Below are 14,531 nucleotides of genomic sequence, written 5' to 3' on the forward strand. Positions count from 1 at the left end.
CTAATTAATCAGGGACACTGGCATACCTCTGTTGCTGTTTCATATGGATTCAAAACATCTTTATAATTATTTTTGAAGCTTGACACTTTCATACAGATTAAGGAAAATCTAGAGAAAAACTTGCTTTGAAGGCAAAATGTTAATATCTAAGTTAATAGTATTCCTCTTAGAATGTGTTTTCTGTTGAAAACTTTTCCTTTTGTTAAAAGGAAAGCACATTCACATTCTCAGCATTTACAGCTAGGTGAAAAACTGAAAAACATTTGACTGTCAAAAGTTTTATTACATGTCAAAACTTGAATTTTTATTAGAATATGATGGAAAAAATTTCAAGTTGATTTTTTCTCACTTAAACAAATAGGCAGAAATTTTGTATTTTAATTAGCTTTGGAAGTTGTCACTATCTTTTATTACTTGAGAAAAAACAGATTTTTCTATATATGAAAATAGAACTAAATAGTGTTTAATTTAAAAATCCAAATATGCATCCCAGTATTTTCCAAAGTTGTCTGATTTAAGCATCACTCAGGGTCCTTCTTGATAATGCAGATTCCCAGGGTTCATTCCAGAGCTATCAAATCAGAAGCTCCAGGAGAGTTTGTAATAATGTGCTAGGTGATGCCTCTGATCAGATAAGTATGTAAAGAACTAACTTAAACAAATGTTTCTCTGAATTAAACATGTCTTTGAGATATTTAATCATTAAAAGACAACATGGACTTTCTAAGAGAGAGGCTTCTATTGATAAAAATAGCACAAGTTTGAAGGGCAATAGAGTTTCTATTTTATCAACAAAACTAATTTATTACCTTAATTCCTTTTAACCACCTCACACTATTCACACTAGTTATATTTAAATTTGTAATTTCCTCAGAATCACAAAATGTTTTGACTCTCTGACAGTCAAAACTAAGAAGTGCAGATCATACCTAAGGAGCTTTGTAAGTGCAGTCCTACTGTTGCTGGTTTAATTTGTGAAGGGATTTTAAATATTGATTTTTTTTTTCTTTAACAAATGACTTAAACTATCTGCATGTTGGTGCCTGCCAAGGTATTGTGTGAAATTTTACCAGCTGGGAATTATTCCCTCATTCTCTGGTGTGATTAACACTTCCAGCTGTAGAATAATTAAAATGTCAATCAGTTCTGAAACAGAGCAAAACAGTTTCTCATTTGATCCGTCAGTTGGAAGGCTAAATGGGGAACACGTCAGGTGTGTAGCACTCATCACAACCAGAGTTCACATCCCCGCCCCCCGTTCTCCCCCCCCCCCACCTCCCCCTCTTCTGCCTTTGAGTACACACACACTCTGGAGGCGGAGGGCACGTTCTGCGCAAGTGTGGTTCTTCCATATGCCATCGATTTTTGAAAATGTGTTTTGTTGATTATCCTTAAGGAATTGGAGGAAAAGGAGGTCAGAAGTTTAAGTGATTGTTGGATATATGTGTTTTCTGCATGGTACATGGTTCTCGGACCATGTTAACCTACATTCCATTAACTTTTCCCCTGCTTTCTTGAGATATAATTGACATATAACCTTGCATAAATTTAAGGTATACAACATGTTGATCTGATACACTTCTGTATCACAAAATGATTACCAATAATAGCCTTGGCCAGTACCTTCACCACCTCACATAATTGCCATTGTGTATGTGTGTGTGTGTGTGTGTGTGTGTGTGTTCAGAACATTCAAGAGCTACTCTTTTGGCAACTTGCAAGTATATAATACAGTATTACTAACCATAATCACCATACTGTACATTAGATTCCCAGAATTTAATCATCTTATAACTGGAAGTTTGTTTAGTTTTGAAACTTCTTCCTTTCTGACCTGTGGGCATTGACCTGATGTATGCCTCCCATATATAATCTTCCATAATGATCAGGCTTCTAGGTCTAGGAGAAAAAATCCACACCATGCCGTATGCAAGGCATGTTGTTGAATGATTAATGCTACATAACGTTCTAGAGTCTTTTGTCTTGTGCCAATATGGCGGCTGGAAAATGCAGGGTGAAACAGAAATTTAGATTCATGCATCTCTAAATGTTCCAGCCCCATCTCTGCTTCTTAGATATTCTTTTATAGGTCTCGATGCCTGGAGTCAGCAGTGGCTGTGTGGCTTTTATGTTTTCCTGTTAGAGTTCTTTTTAACTTAATTAAGGCTTTAATAGGAGTTTTATTTCCCTTAGAGGGTTATTGTGAAGTTTAAAGTGGCCTCAGACACAAGTACCCAAAATACCTGTTCCATCAAATATCTTTCTGAACTTCCAATTTTACTCAGAGGAATATTGCTAATCAGGTATGTGAACTGTTTTGGATGAATCTGATATTCTAGGTAACAGTCTGTCTGACTTCTATAGTGATTATTTTGGTGTTTTTTTTAAGCCTTTTAAGAGGTGGTAGCAAAATGTGAGTTTCTGAAAAGGGTGCCAAATTGGTGGAAGCTAAAAAAGTTGGGTTTCTGAGAAAGGTCCTCTCATCTGAAGGAACCCTGAGGATCTCGTAAGCTAGTGCCTACTTTGCTGACAGACTGAAGCCCAGGTAACATGGTAATGCTCCTGTGGTTTATATTTTCACATACACCATTTGTAGCACATTTGCTAGAGCACATTTATAGACTTAACTCTTTAAAGCTCCTTTCTTACCATTTTTCTCCTTCTAAAATAGTTGTGCACACATGTGTTTTTTGAATTTTTGTTACTGCTAAAAAATTTACGTTTTTTACTATTTTTTTCCTCTTTCTTCAACACCAAACATCTTTGTTCCAAAATAGGAGTTAAGACAGCTGTAATCTTGGTTTACTTTTATGGGCAAAAGAATTATTTTACTGATTTCTTGAGTCATTATTCTTATACATTAAAGGTAATCTTTTCCTCTGATGACCATGCTTTTATTGTGTGGCTAAGATTATATCAACAAGGGCTAGTCCACTGATCTCTTAAGATTCACACTTGAAAAGGAAATTTGGGATCCAATAAGGGAGGTGAGACTACAGTTCAACTAAAGAAATTGCCTTTTAAAAAGGACAGTGAAATTCCTTCAAGTACAAGGTGTGCACTTTGAGCTGTTAAAAACTGTAGTTATTGTTGGAATTTTACTCTGGGTAGCAGATATTTTAATGTTGATGAGTCCCGAGTGCAATACTCTTGGCTATTTTTGAAGACTGTAGTGCGTTAGAAAGCAAAAAAATATAAAGTTACCCCAAAAATGTCAACATTGCATCTGAATGGGTTCAGAGCAAAATCAGTCCATGCCCTGATGCCTTGTGCTTTCTCTGAGAATACAATAACTACAAATGATGCCAGAGGGAAAAGGGAAAGGGCTTCTGTTGACTTCAAATAAAGGCGATATCTGACAAAAGGGAAGCAAATGGTACCTGGATATGCTATTAACAAAAGCCTTGTATATCTACAGCTGCACTCTATGAGCACTTTGGAAATTAAAGAATTGCCAGCTTTTCCACTTTGGGACAAAAAACATTTGTGCTAAACAGCCGGTAAGTAAGTGCAGTAAACATATTTTTACAGTGAATAGAATTGTTTTATATTTTGGGGACTGATTGTGAATTTCTACTGCTTCTTGATTAGCAAACATTTGGCAGTTCTCAAGTCTTTAGACATTAAAATGCCAAAACAGATTTTTATTCTCAGACTGAGCTCCTATATTTTTTTTCATCCCTCTAACAATTATCCTCAAAACATTTGAAAGCACTAAAATAAAACGTGTTCTGAAAACACATTAGGAAACGTTTTACCTGTGTGACTTTAATAAGCATGTAAATAAAAAAGTACTGGGTTGCTGTTGAACTTCCTTAGGGCAGAGATGAGAACACAGTACATGTGTAATGGCTGTTTAAACTGTTGGTGGGCACTTCCTAAGGTCTTGCCTTGGGACAACCAAGGGTTTTACTGCTGTACAAGAAGGCTAGTAAAAACAGATGTTTGTGCAAAGCTTCTTGGATTTCTCTTTTAGTAGTGAGATTCCTGCTCATTTTTTGAAACCAAGAAATTTCTAAGAGATTTGTAAGTTTTCAACAATGACTTTTACTCACTTTGATTTTTAAGGGTCATGTCCTTATGAAATCTTTTGTTATTATATTGTAATTACCTCCTTTGGAAGATTTTCTTTTATTTTTTTTATTTATTTATTAAAAAAAATTTTTTTAACGTTTATTTATTTTTGAGACAGAGAGAGACAGAGCATGAATGGGGGAGGGGCAGAGAGAGAGGGAGACACAGAATCAGAAGCAGGCTCCAGGCTCTGAGCCATCAGCCCAGAGCCCGTCGCGGGGCTCAAACTCATGGACCGCGAGATCGTGACCTGAGCTGAAGTCGGACGCCTAACCGACTGAGCCACCCAGGCGCCCCAAGGAAGATTTTCTTTTAAATGATGATTTTGAGTATCTTACATTTTTACCTTAACAATGCCTTTAAGATCAGGAGATTGACTATATTTGTTTTGCATCCATACTGTCAATATTATTTTTCATTATAGTTAGATTAGCTAATTAAATAGAAGGCAGCTTTTTAATTATCAGCTTTTACAAAATTTGAAAATGCAAAGAAAACTTGTGAGTGAAATAGTTTAATTTTGCAGTGGCTTACATCTTGGTTGCAATGCAGGATTTTGCAAATCTGTGGTTGTATGAGTGTGTTGTAGATGTATTTGTGCATGTGTGTATGTGTGTGTGTACAAGGGGGAGTCATGGCTTTATCATTATAGCTAAACATTTTAATTATAACATGATGGTGGGTGGTGTATTCGTTTGCCCTGGAACAAATTTTCACAAAGCGGCTTAAGACAACACACTTTTATCGTCTTTCAGTTCTGGAGGTGAGCAATCTGAAATGGGTTTCACTGGGGTTAAAATCAGAGTGTCAGCAGGATTACCTCTTCTGGAGGTCTAAGGGAGAGTCTTCTTCTTTTTTTTTTTCTTTTTTTCCTTTTCTATTTTCTAAAGGCTGCTTGCATTCCTTGGCTCCTGGCTGCCTCCTCTATTTTTGGAGCCAGCAATGGCATCACTCTGACCTATTTCCATCAGCGCCTGTCCTTTTCTGACTCTGATTCTTCTGCCTCCCTCTTCTGAGGACCTTTGCGATTATATTGGTCCCACCTGGATGATCCGGGATAAGTTCATTATCTCCAGCTCAGAATTCTTAGTTTAACCAGAGCAGCAGTCACTTATGCCATGTAAGAGAATATACTTAAAGGTTCTTTGCTTTAGGACACAGACATCTTTGGCAGGGAGCATCATTCTGCCTACTATATGCCTTTTAAGCGTCACGAAATTCTCTCCTAATAAAATTCTCACCACTCACCTCTCCCTTCAGCAACATTGCCCACGATTTCTTACCTCTCCTAAATTCCCGCATTTCTATCATCCGACTAGTTCACCTATTATCTCAGGTAACCATCCTTGAATGTACATGAAATTAATGTTGATGCAACTTGCCCAACCTCCCCCCAGTACACCTACTTCAGAAACTCTGGACTTTTCCTGACTTCTCCCTCATGTGGGGTGGAAACATTACTTCTAGAACAGAATTCTTCAACCTGCATTTCTTTTCTCAGTGCTGCTTCAGTTCTCTGAAACTGAAGCATACCTTTCTTCCAGAGGTGCCATTTCTATCAGATCTTAACACTGGAAGTAAATTCTTTTTCTACTTCTCATACTCAAAATGCATCCGGCCCCTTATTCCTTGAAGGCTCTTCCAGACCATTATTCCACCACCATCATTTCACAGTCCCTCCTCCCTTGAAGTTGTGTTCTCTCCATACTTCAGCCTCTCCTGTGTATCTTCGTTAATATTCTAGAGCAGTCCTTGCAAAACTATCTGTGAGGTTAAAGACCAGTTTTTATTTCCCAACCTGTTATCAACTAATACTTTAGTAAAAATATAATAAATATGAGTTATTTGGGGATTAAAAGTAAAAAAAAAAACAAGACATTACTAAATACAAAGCAAAATTTTATAAGATTCAATCTAAAATATTTCAATAAATATAATCAAAACAAATAAAATAGGATAAAATATTAAGAATCATAAAAATTAAACATAATGCATTGGAAAATGTGCTTGTGAATGGTTAATATAGGGTATAGTCATATTGCTCATAGCAGTGTGTTATTATACATCATATCTAAACAGGAACAAAGAGTTTTAAGTGGAATAACAACTTTCCATATTTTCTGCTATGTACTCTGAATAAACACCATACATACATATTGTTTGTCTTTGAAAAATAGGCTTGCTTATTGCCTAATTTATCTAAAATAGAGGGTCTGATAACTATGTACTTGCAGAAGATAATGCAAATCTAAACTTTTTTTTTCTATATTATCCTTTCATACAGGAAGCTTAGGGTATTTGTTCTTAACCTTAATCCAAAATGAAATAAGTGATGCTCTTTTTTTCAAAATATGTTCAGTCTTTCATCAGTACCTGATTTTAATAATTTATCCAGTAAGGTGCAATTAAATCTAAATTATACTTAGATGAAAGAAATGGATTCTAAAGCCATGAAATTCCCATGTATGGAAATTTCTATGTACTCTTCTTTTGATGGAAAAGTAAATTCTCAATATTCTATCAAATGCATGAGGTATTTGGTTATAACTTTCCAAAGGTAGGCAGTGTCAACACAATCACCCTTTCAGTGATGATTATTGTTAAACCTTGGAACTTATCACAACAAACTGTAGAAATTTTGTTTTTTCATGCTTTTAAATTTCATTTTTTCCCTTTAATTTACCGGATTTAATTTACCAGCCAATGTACCCATTCCTTCCCTGGATGGAAGTATTAAGATAATTAAAAATGCCAAATGTATCATGCCAAGTAAGCAAGCCTGGCTGTAAAATCACATCTTTAGAAAACTGAGACCAAACTAGAAATGGATTGGATTTATTTCCTAGTTTAAATATTTTCAATAAAACTTTTGCCTTAATAAATGTCATGCCTCATTCATGCAACAATTTTTAAATAATAAACTTTTCATATTTTTAAAATAGATAATAATCTCAAAGTTAATATATTAGCCTTTACATAACCACAGTTTTCACTATGACTCCAAGCTTTCTGTTTAGTTCCGCTGAAAACATTTTATAGGAAGACTCTCTTGATGAAGGAAGCGCCATGTTGATTTATACTTTTTGCTCAAGCTCGGAAATCTGGGCAATAACCCAGAATGTTTCCCTGTTTTTGCACCTGTGAAATGTGCCATCAGAAAATACTTCTACACCAAGCTTAAACTCCAAACCGCATTTGCTAACTACTTTTATACATTCTAGAGCTAGTTGTATTCATTGGCACTGAAGCTAGAAGAAAGTGGGGGGGGGGGGAGAAAGAAATGAAACCTCTCTTCATACCAGCTTCATGTTTGGATTGCAGTTATACTAAAAGAAATGCCATAGTAGCAATATCTGTGCATTCAAAAAATTGCAGTTAAAAATGTGTCATTAGCTTTATCTAGTCTATGCATCTGTCCTTCTTATCATTAGCCATTTCCTAATTTTTGAGCTATGGTGTCATTGGAAAGTGATACTTGAATTACACACTTTGCCACAGATACACCCAACATTTCAAAGAAACATCTTTGACGTAATTTTTTACTTCCATCTTGGGAAGTAATGTATAGGTTTTTATTCATAGTAAACCAAGCTGCTACTCTGTAAGTAGTCTCCAAGCTAAAATGCTTAAGTGAGGATTATTGAATGTCTACTCTACCAGCTTTTGAATTCGAAGCACTTTTAAAAAATTATTTTGACTCACTAGTCTCACCCTGAAACAGAAAAAGAAAATTTGATTTTAACTTAGGTTATTTATCTTATTTCTTTATGGTTTTAATCCTTCACTAGCCAGTACATTTCCAAAATAATATACCTTGGTTTTAGCACTTCCTCATCCCTTGTGACTAAAAGATCAAATTCAATATATAAGGAATTGGATATAATTTGTGGTAAAACCATTATGTATTCTACTGATCTTCATTTTTTTGGAGAAACTCTCACTATCATCATTTGGTTTGCTATTATGGCTGCATATACAGTATACAAGAGCTATGTCTTGGCAAAAAGGTCTGGTGATGCTTATTTCACCTGTTGTAAATTAGGGAAAAGTAAATTCAAATTTTATTTTCCTAATTAATAATGTTAAGAATTTTATTAAGTTTATTTATTTTAAGAGAGAGAGAGAGAAAGAGAGAAAGCAGGACAGGGACCGAGGGAGGGAGGGAGGGAGAATCCCAAGCAGGCTCTGTGACAGTGCAGAGCCCTATGTGGAGCTCAAACTCTTCAACTACAAGATTATGACCTGAGACAAAGTCAGATACTTAACTGAATGAGCCACCCAGGTGCCCCTAGACTATAATTTTAAAACAAGCTTGATTAAAAATTAAAATTATTTTAAAATAATAAGAGAGAAGAATATAAATAATTGTTTTTCTCATACTTCTCTATGTTTTTGGATTATGGTTAATGAATTAATCTTAAAATGTCACAGATTGTAACACTGTGCCACATACGAGTTTTAAAATACCCAATCTGGTATATACACTGCCAATGAGATGAGATCGCTGATTCTGTGCTTGGATGTCACAGCAATGTTGAATTGTTATAAACATTTCTAAACATTTGTTTTCAATTTCTGAAAATAGTTCAATTTTCCAGACAAGTAACAGAGGGATCTGCACCAGTTCAGTTACCATACTTTGGCCTCAAAATTATAGGCTATAAAAATATCTCGTGAAGTTAATTAAAACGCAGATTCAGAGTCAATAGATCTGAAGTGGAGTCCAAGAGTATGAGTTTTTTTAAAACCCCTTAGGTGTCTCTTATAGGGAATATTTAGACTACAGCTTTGTGATGCAATCTCCCAGAAAGCTATATTCTCTTGATCTTATGCTGATCTTATTTTACTAATCCTTGGAATAAAATTTCTGAAAATGTTGAGCAGGAATCACCTGGAGTGCTTGTCGACAAAGTAGATTGGTAATTCTCACTGCAGAATCTCCAAGAGTGGGCCCTGGGAATTTGCATTTTTAAGAAGCTTTTCCAGGCTCCTTATGTACATATAAGTCTAGAACCCACTAGCCTGCATGCTATGTGTCACCTGCTTTCTTCCATTTTCTCCTGTATTTCTAATCATTTTTATTCAAATACAGCATGACATTTATTCTACTTTTAGCTTTCTCATTGCTTTCCTTTTTACTTTACTGGCTTCTATTTCCTTCCTACCAAGGTTTTCTCTTCTTTTATGAGGCAACCCAATCTCATGACTTTACCATGTAACCTCTGTGGATAAATCATATTTCTAATTTGGACTTCCATCTTTTATTCTATCTTATATTTTCAATTCCTCTGGGCAACTCTTATATTTTTGGCATTTCAATAAAAGTTTGAACAGAACTGAATTTATCTGCTCTCCCAAACTCTTTTATATGTTGATTTTTTTGGGGTATCATTTTACAAATGCCACTATCTTCCCAGTCTCTAGGATCAAGTCTTTAGATTTGTGCTTTTTTCTTGCTTTGATAGGCAAGATTCTAAAATGACTCTTGCGATTTGTACTCCTTGAAATACATTCCTTTTTGTAATCCTCTCCTTTTTAGTGAAGGCAGAACTATGATTCACTTCTATTAGACTATGGCAACAATGAAAGAATTGCTTAGATGTAGCTAATGTCCCTAACCCCTTAACTTTAAGTTCGTTAAATGGGAGATTATCCTGGGTAGACCTGTCTTAATCATGTAAGTCCTCTGTAAGAGGAAACAGCAGACACTATTCCACGCTGGCTTTGAAGACACAAGCTGCCATGAATTCTATAGCATCAAGGAATGAATCCTGCCAACAACCTGAAGAAATTTGGAAATGGATTCTTCCCTAGTCAAGCCTCCCAATTAAATGTAGCCCCACTACCGTTTTGATATCAGCTTTGTGAACCTTGAGCTGAATACCCAGCAAGGCCACGCCCAAACTTCTGACTTAAAGAAACTAGAGATAATAAATGTTTGTTGTTTAAGCCACTAGAATTGAGTAACTTGTTAGGCAGCAACAGAAGAAGACTTAATACACTTCTTTTCCTTCAATTTCCAGTTTCTCTTCAAATGAGGCAGAATTTACTATTCTGACTATACATTATTTCTTACTCCCATCTTTCACCTTCTGTTGGTGCCACTTTGATTCCGAATCTCATTTATTCCCTTTTTATCACTGAAATGTCTTTTTAAATGCTCTTTTGTTTTCTATATCTCATCCTAAGAACCACTACAGGCACTAATCATGTCTCTCTAGCTGGAAGGAGAGAGGGTCAGTGCGGTTATATAGTGTAATGTTTGATCTGTGCTTTTGCTGTAGAGAAGTTAGAGGACAATCAGGTCCATGGCAGAGATACCAGAATGGGTGGCTGAGATGGAGAGAGAAGGACCCTAGAGATAGGTTAAGGTTAACAGAAATCACAATCACTATGTTGTATATGCTATCCAGGTGGACATTGAAAGTATAAAATAGGCTGGTTATTTTAATATAATATTAATATAAGAACTGAATATAAATGGAATGACCCATTTTATATTGTTTCTCATGCCTATCTTCATAGAAACATAGTAATAGTGCCCCTTGACTTTTTGAGAAAAAATAAAAGAAAATATGAATTTTATCTAACTCTTTACACCTTGTAACAAAAGTCATGTGTTTCAAAGTCCAGACAAAAAAATTTGATGCCATGTAAGAAAAAAACAAAACAAAACAAAACAAAAAAACCCTTATGATTGTCAAACCTGCTAACAAAAGGTGACTCACTTAAGCTCTTTCATACAGTGGCTGCTTTCCACTAGGAAAAACAAATGCCAGTGTTAATCAAACCAGCATGGAAGTTAATTAGAACCCCAAGAACAAGCAGATGGGCTTTGCACCTTGGACACATGAGTACCCTATTTCTAAAGATGACCTCAAAAGATTGCATAACAATCAAGCTCGGCACAAGTCAAAAATAACTAATTAACTTTTCATTTTTCCCATAGTAATTTAGTCTTGCTCTTTGAAAATATTTTTAAACTGAGAAATCCCCATTAATTTCTGTATATTGGTTGTTCAAAGGAGGGTAATGACCCTTTACTTGATTGTACATACCCATCATTTAATTTATTTTTATGTGTGCCTTAAAAACAACTCTTAAACATGAGGCATCTTTAGTTAATGGCCTCATTAAATTTGAACACAGAGACAGGATTCTAGAGATTAGAAAACTTCCGAACACTATATGGAAAACATTTCCTTATCTACCTAAGAGTTAAGAGAGAGATGGCCATAACCTGTCCCAGAGGCACTAGTGGAGGGACTCTTCCACTATCCCAGACCCCTGGAGGCTTAGAGTGGAAACGTTGGGAAGATAGTGCATCGAGGAAGGCTTTCTTCCCAACAGTTCCTTCGATGTTTTAGATGCTGCTCTCACCTCCTTCAGGAGTGGAATCTGCCCACTCATTGGTTGCCCAGACCCAGCACTGATAAGATCAGGGGTCACCTGCCTTGTCACTGGGACAGGTTTTGTTTTGTTATGCTAGTTTTTTTCTATAATCAATCTACTGAGGCCCCACAATTATATTAACTGACCCGGATGAGCTTAACTCTGTCCTTCCCTTTCACTTTTGTATAGAATCCTGACAACTGGCCTAGATTTTCTCTAACCCATGCCCCCCATGCTCTGAAGTTGCTTATGACCTTTGGATACCCGCCTTGGTTTTGTGGAGCATCTTCCCTTCCTGACCCTAGAGGACAGTTCCCCAGATGGGAACTGCTTTACAAATAAATGTCTCATTTGTGAATTGTGATTTCAGCTGTTGACCACTCACCATGTTAACCCATTACTTCCCTCTATTTGCTCATAAACAAAAAAAAAGTTGCATTTTTTGCAATGTGCAAACTATTGGGAATACAGATATAAATAAGGTGTCTGCACTTGAGTGACTGGTAAAGGAAACAAATATGGGGGAAAAAGAAAAGAAGGTTCCTGCCACTGTAGAAAGAGATCTTGTGTGGAAGATGACTGCTATAAGCCCCACAAAGCAGGATTACATAGCATGCGTGTAGCAAGAGATTGCCTCATATGTAGGTAGGCCCTTGTAGGGGATGTGGGCCCTCCCCCAGCCTAGTGACAAAAGGCAGTGAGTCCTGGCTCTGGGCTGCTCTGGCAAGATTGGCACTCTCCCTTGTAGCTGACCAGACTTTGGACACCCACCATGAGGGACCAGAGACTCCTGGAGAGCTATGTTCCCTTTCCCATGTGCATTAATTATTCGCATTGTTGGTTTATGAGTTTCCTCAAAGCCAACTGGATGCCAATAATGCCAAGTCCAAACCATCTTGCTTGTCGATGTTGGAATCCTAATCAGACTTTGTGGTGGTGTCTGTCTACCCACCTTCCCCCTTATTACTGACAGAAAAGTCACTGGGCCTTGCCCAGGACCATTGGGACCAGCAGAGTGATATCAGAGAGGCTCAAGACCATGCATCCTGAGCTGTCCTGCAGGCTTCTAAGCAACCCCTGGCTACCCTCTCCTCCTCTTCCCACTCCTCTGAGCTCTAGATAACAAAACCGATGGAGAAAGGCTCTAGGGAGAGAGCAGTGCTGAAACAGAGGCTCCCTGAAGAGCATTGCTACCTGTTGGGGTCAGCTTATGTGACAGAGGAAAGAGGATCAAGTCCAGAATGTGGGTCCTGAGCCACGGCCCTGGGCTGCAATCCTCCGACCATAACGAAATCAGGAGCAGCCCATGCTGCTCAACCCTGTCCACATGACCAGCCAAGATACTGGACACCTGCAGGTGAAGATGTGCTTACTGCCAAAAGGGGTCGGACATTTGAAGGACACATAAAGGAGAGTAAATACAATGATAAAAGAAAGTAAATAAATGAGCAAGCAAGACTAGATGAAATAGGCAGATCAAGTTTTTTAAATAAAATAATATCCTGGGGCGCCTGAGTGGCTCAGTCGTTTAAGCCTCTGACTTCTGCTCAGGACATGATCTCATGGTTCGTGGGTTCAAGCTGTGCTGATAGCTCAGGGCCTGGAGCCTGCTTCAGATTCTGTGTCTCCCTTTCTCTCTGCCCCTCCCCTGCTCACATTCTCTCTCTCTCTCTCTCTCTCTCTCTCTCTCTCTCAGAAATATATAAACATTAAAAAAATTTTTAACTAAAATAGTATCCTCTAATACATGGTAAAATAAGGAAAAAGCAGGCCATTCTAAAAAAAAACAGTGGAAATTTTGAGTGTTAAAAGATAATAATTAGAATTAAATAATAGATGGGATAAAAACATGGAAAGAATTAGGAAGATAAAGAGAGAGAAGTTATAAAAGAAAAGTTAGGATCTGTAGAATTTGGTAGGATTGGATGGAGAGGAAATTATTGAGGAATAATCATGCATAATTTTTTAAAACTAAAGCAAGGTTAAAGTAAATAATGTTGAAAAGATTCTTAGGATGCTAAATAGAATAAATAAAGAAAAAAATCACATAGATACATTATGGTGAAATTTAAGAACATCAACAATATTGAGAAAATTCCGAAAGTTTTCACAAAGGAAAAAAGACTAGATGAAACTTAGACATCTCTGTAAGTAACACTGGAAGCGACAATGAGGTATGGAATTATATTCTGATTACTATTATTAAGTATTTGTGACATACAAAAAAGAAATAATAAAATAAACACCATACATCTATTATCCAGGTTAAGGAATAATAAATTAACTACATTTCTCGTGTAAGTACTATGCTTGCCCGAATCAGATTCCTTCCCACTATGCTGAATTTGGTGGGCATCATTACATGCATGTCTTCATGATTTTAGTACTTGTGGGCACATTCGTAGACAATGTTATTTTGCTTTGTATTTTTTTAAATAAGGAAGCCAGATATTTTACTATCGTTATTAAACTGTCACTTATCTTGGTGCAGCAGTGTTTCTTCATTTGTATAAATGACAGGAGCCAAAGAGATACATGGACAAATTAAGATAATATTGCATATCAGCTAATGCATGCAGGTAAACAAATTTTATTTCCACTTTAGTAATTTCTAGAGGCACTTACTTAATATCAATGAGTTCTGACAGGAACTCATTGATAGATAATGTAGACTAGTTACATCATTCAGGGCCTTTTTACAGAATAATGTCAGCCTTAAAATATATGTTCTTTCAACTACTCTTCACCAGATAGATACTATGAGAAACTCTGAACATTTTAGCTAGAATCCAGTTTGAAAATCACCAATGGATTGTGCAAAAGGTAGAAATTATGTTTATTTGTAATCATTGATACGTTCATGGAACTTTCCTTCAAATATCATAGTTATAAAAACAGTATCTATTTTGCCATGGATATTACTAAAATATTCTATTTCGTATCTTCCCTTCTCATTAATTTAAGACTTATATGCTGAGACTAAGTTGTTTTGTAATGATATTATTGGGGATTCTGTTTTTACTCCTTAAAGAGTTTTGATATATTTCCTTTGTGTAGTCATCTTG

General features: G+C 36.3%; 1 pseudogene across 1 annotated transcript in view; it reads left to right on the forward strand.

Annotated features, from left to right (window-relative positions):
* Positions 1 to 14,531, forward strand: part of LOC132683204 (dolichyl-diphosphooligosaccharide--protein glycosyltransferase subunit TMEM258 pseudogene) — a 266,762-nt pseudogene that overhangs the window by 59,221 nt on the left and 193,010 nt on the right. The window contains exon 2 of the transcript XR_013549975.2: positions 3,419 to 3,500. The product of XR_013549975.2 is annotated as a dolichyl-diphosphooligosaccharide--protein glycosyltransferase subunit TMEM258 pseudogene (transcript). The remainder of the gene's footprint in view (positions 1 to 3,418; positions 3,501 to 14,531) is intronic.

The sequence above is a fragment of the Panthera onca genome, chromosome C2 (assembly GCF_046562875.1).
Source record: "Panthera onca isolate mPanOnc1 chromosome C2, mPanOnc1 haplotype 2, whole genome shotgun sequence".
Classification (NCBI taxonomy): domain Eukaryota; kingdom Metazoa; phylum Chordata; class Mammalia; order Carnivora; family Felidae; genus Panthera; species Panthera onca.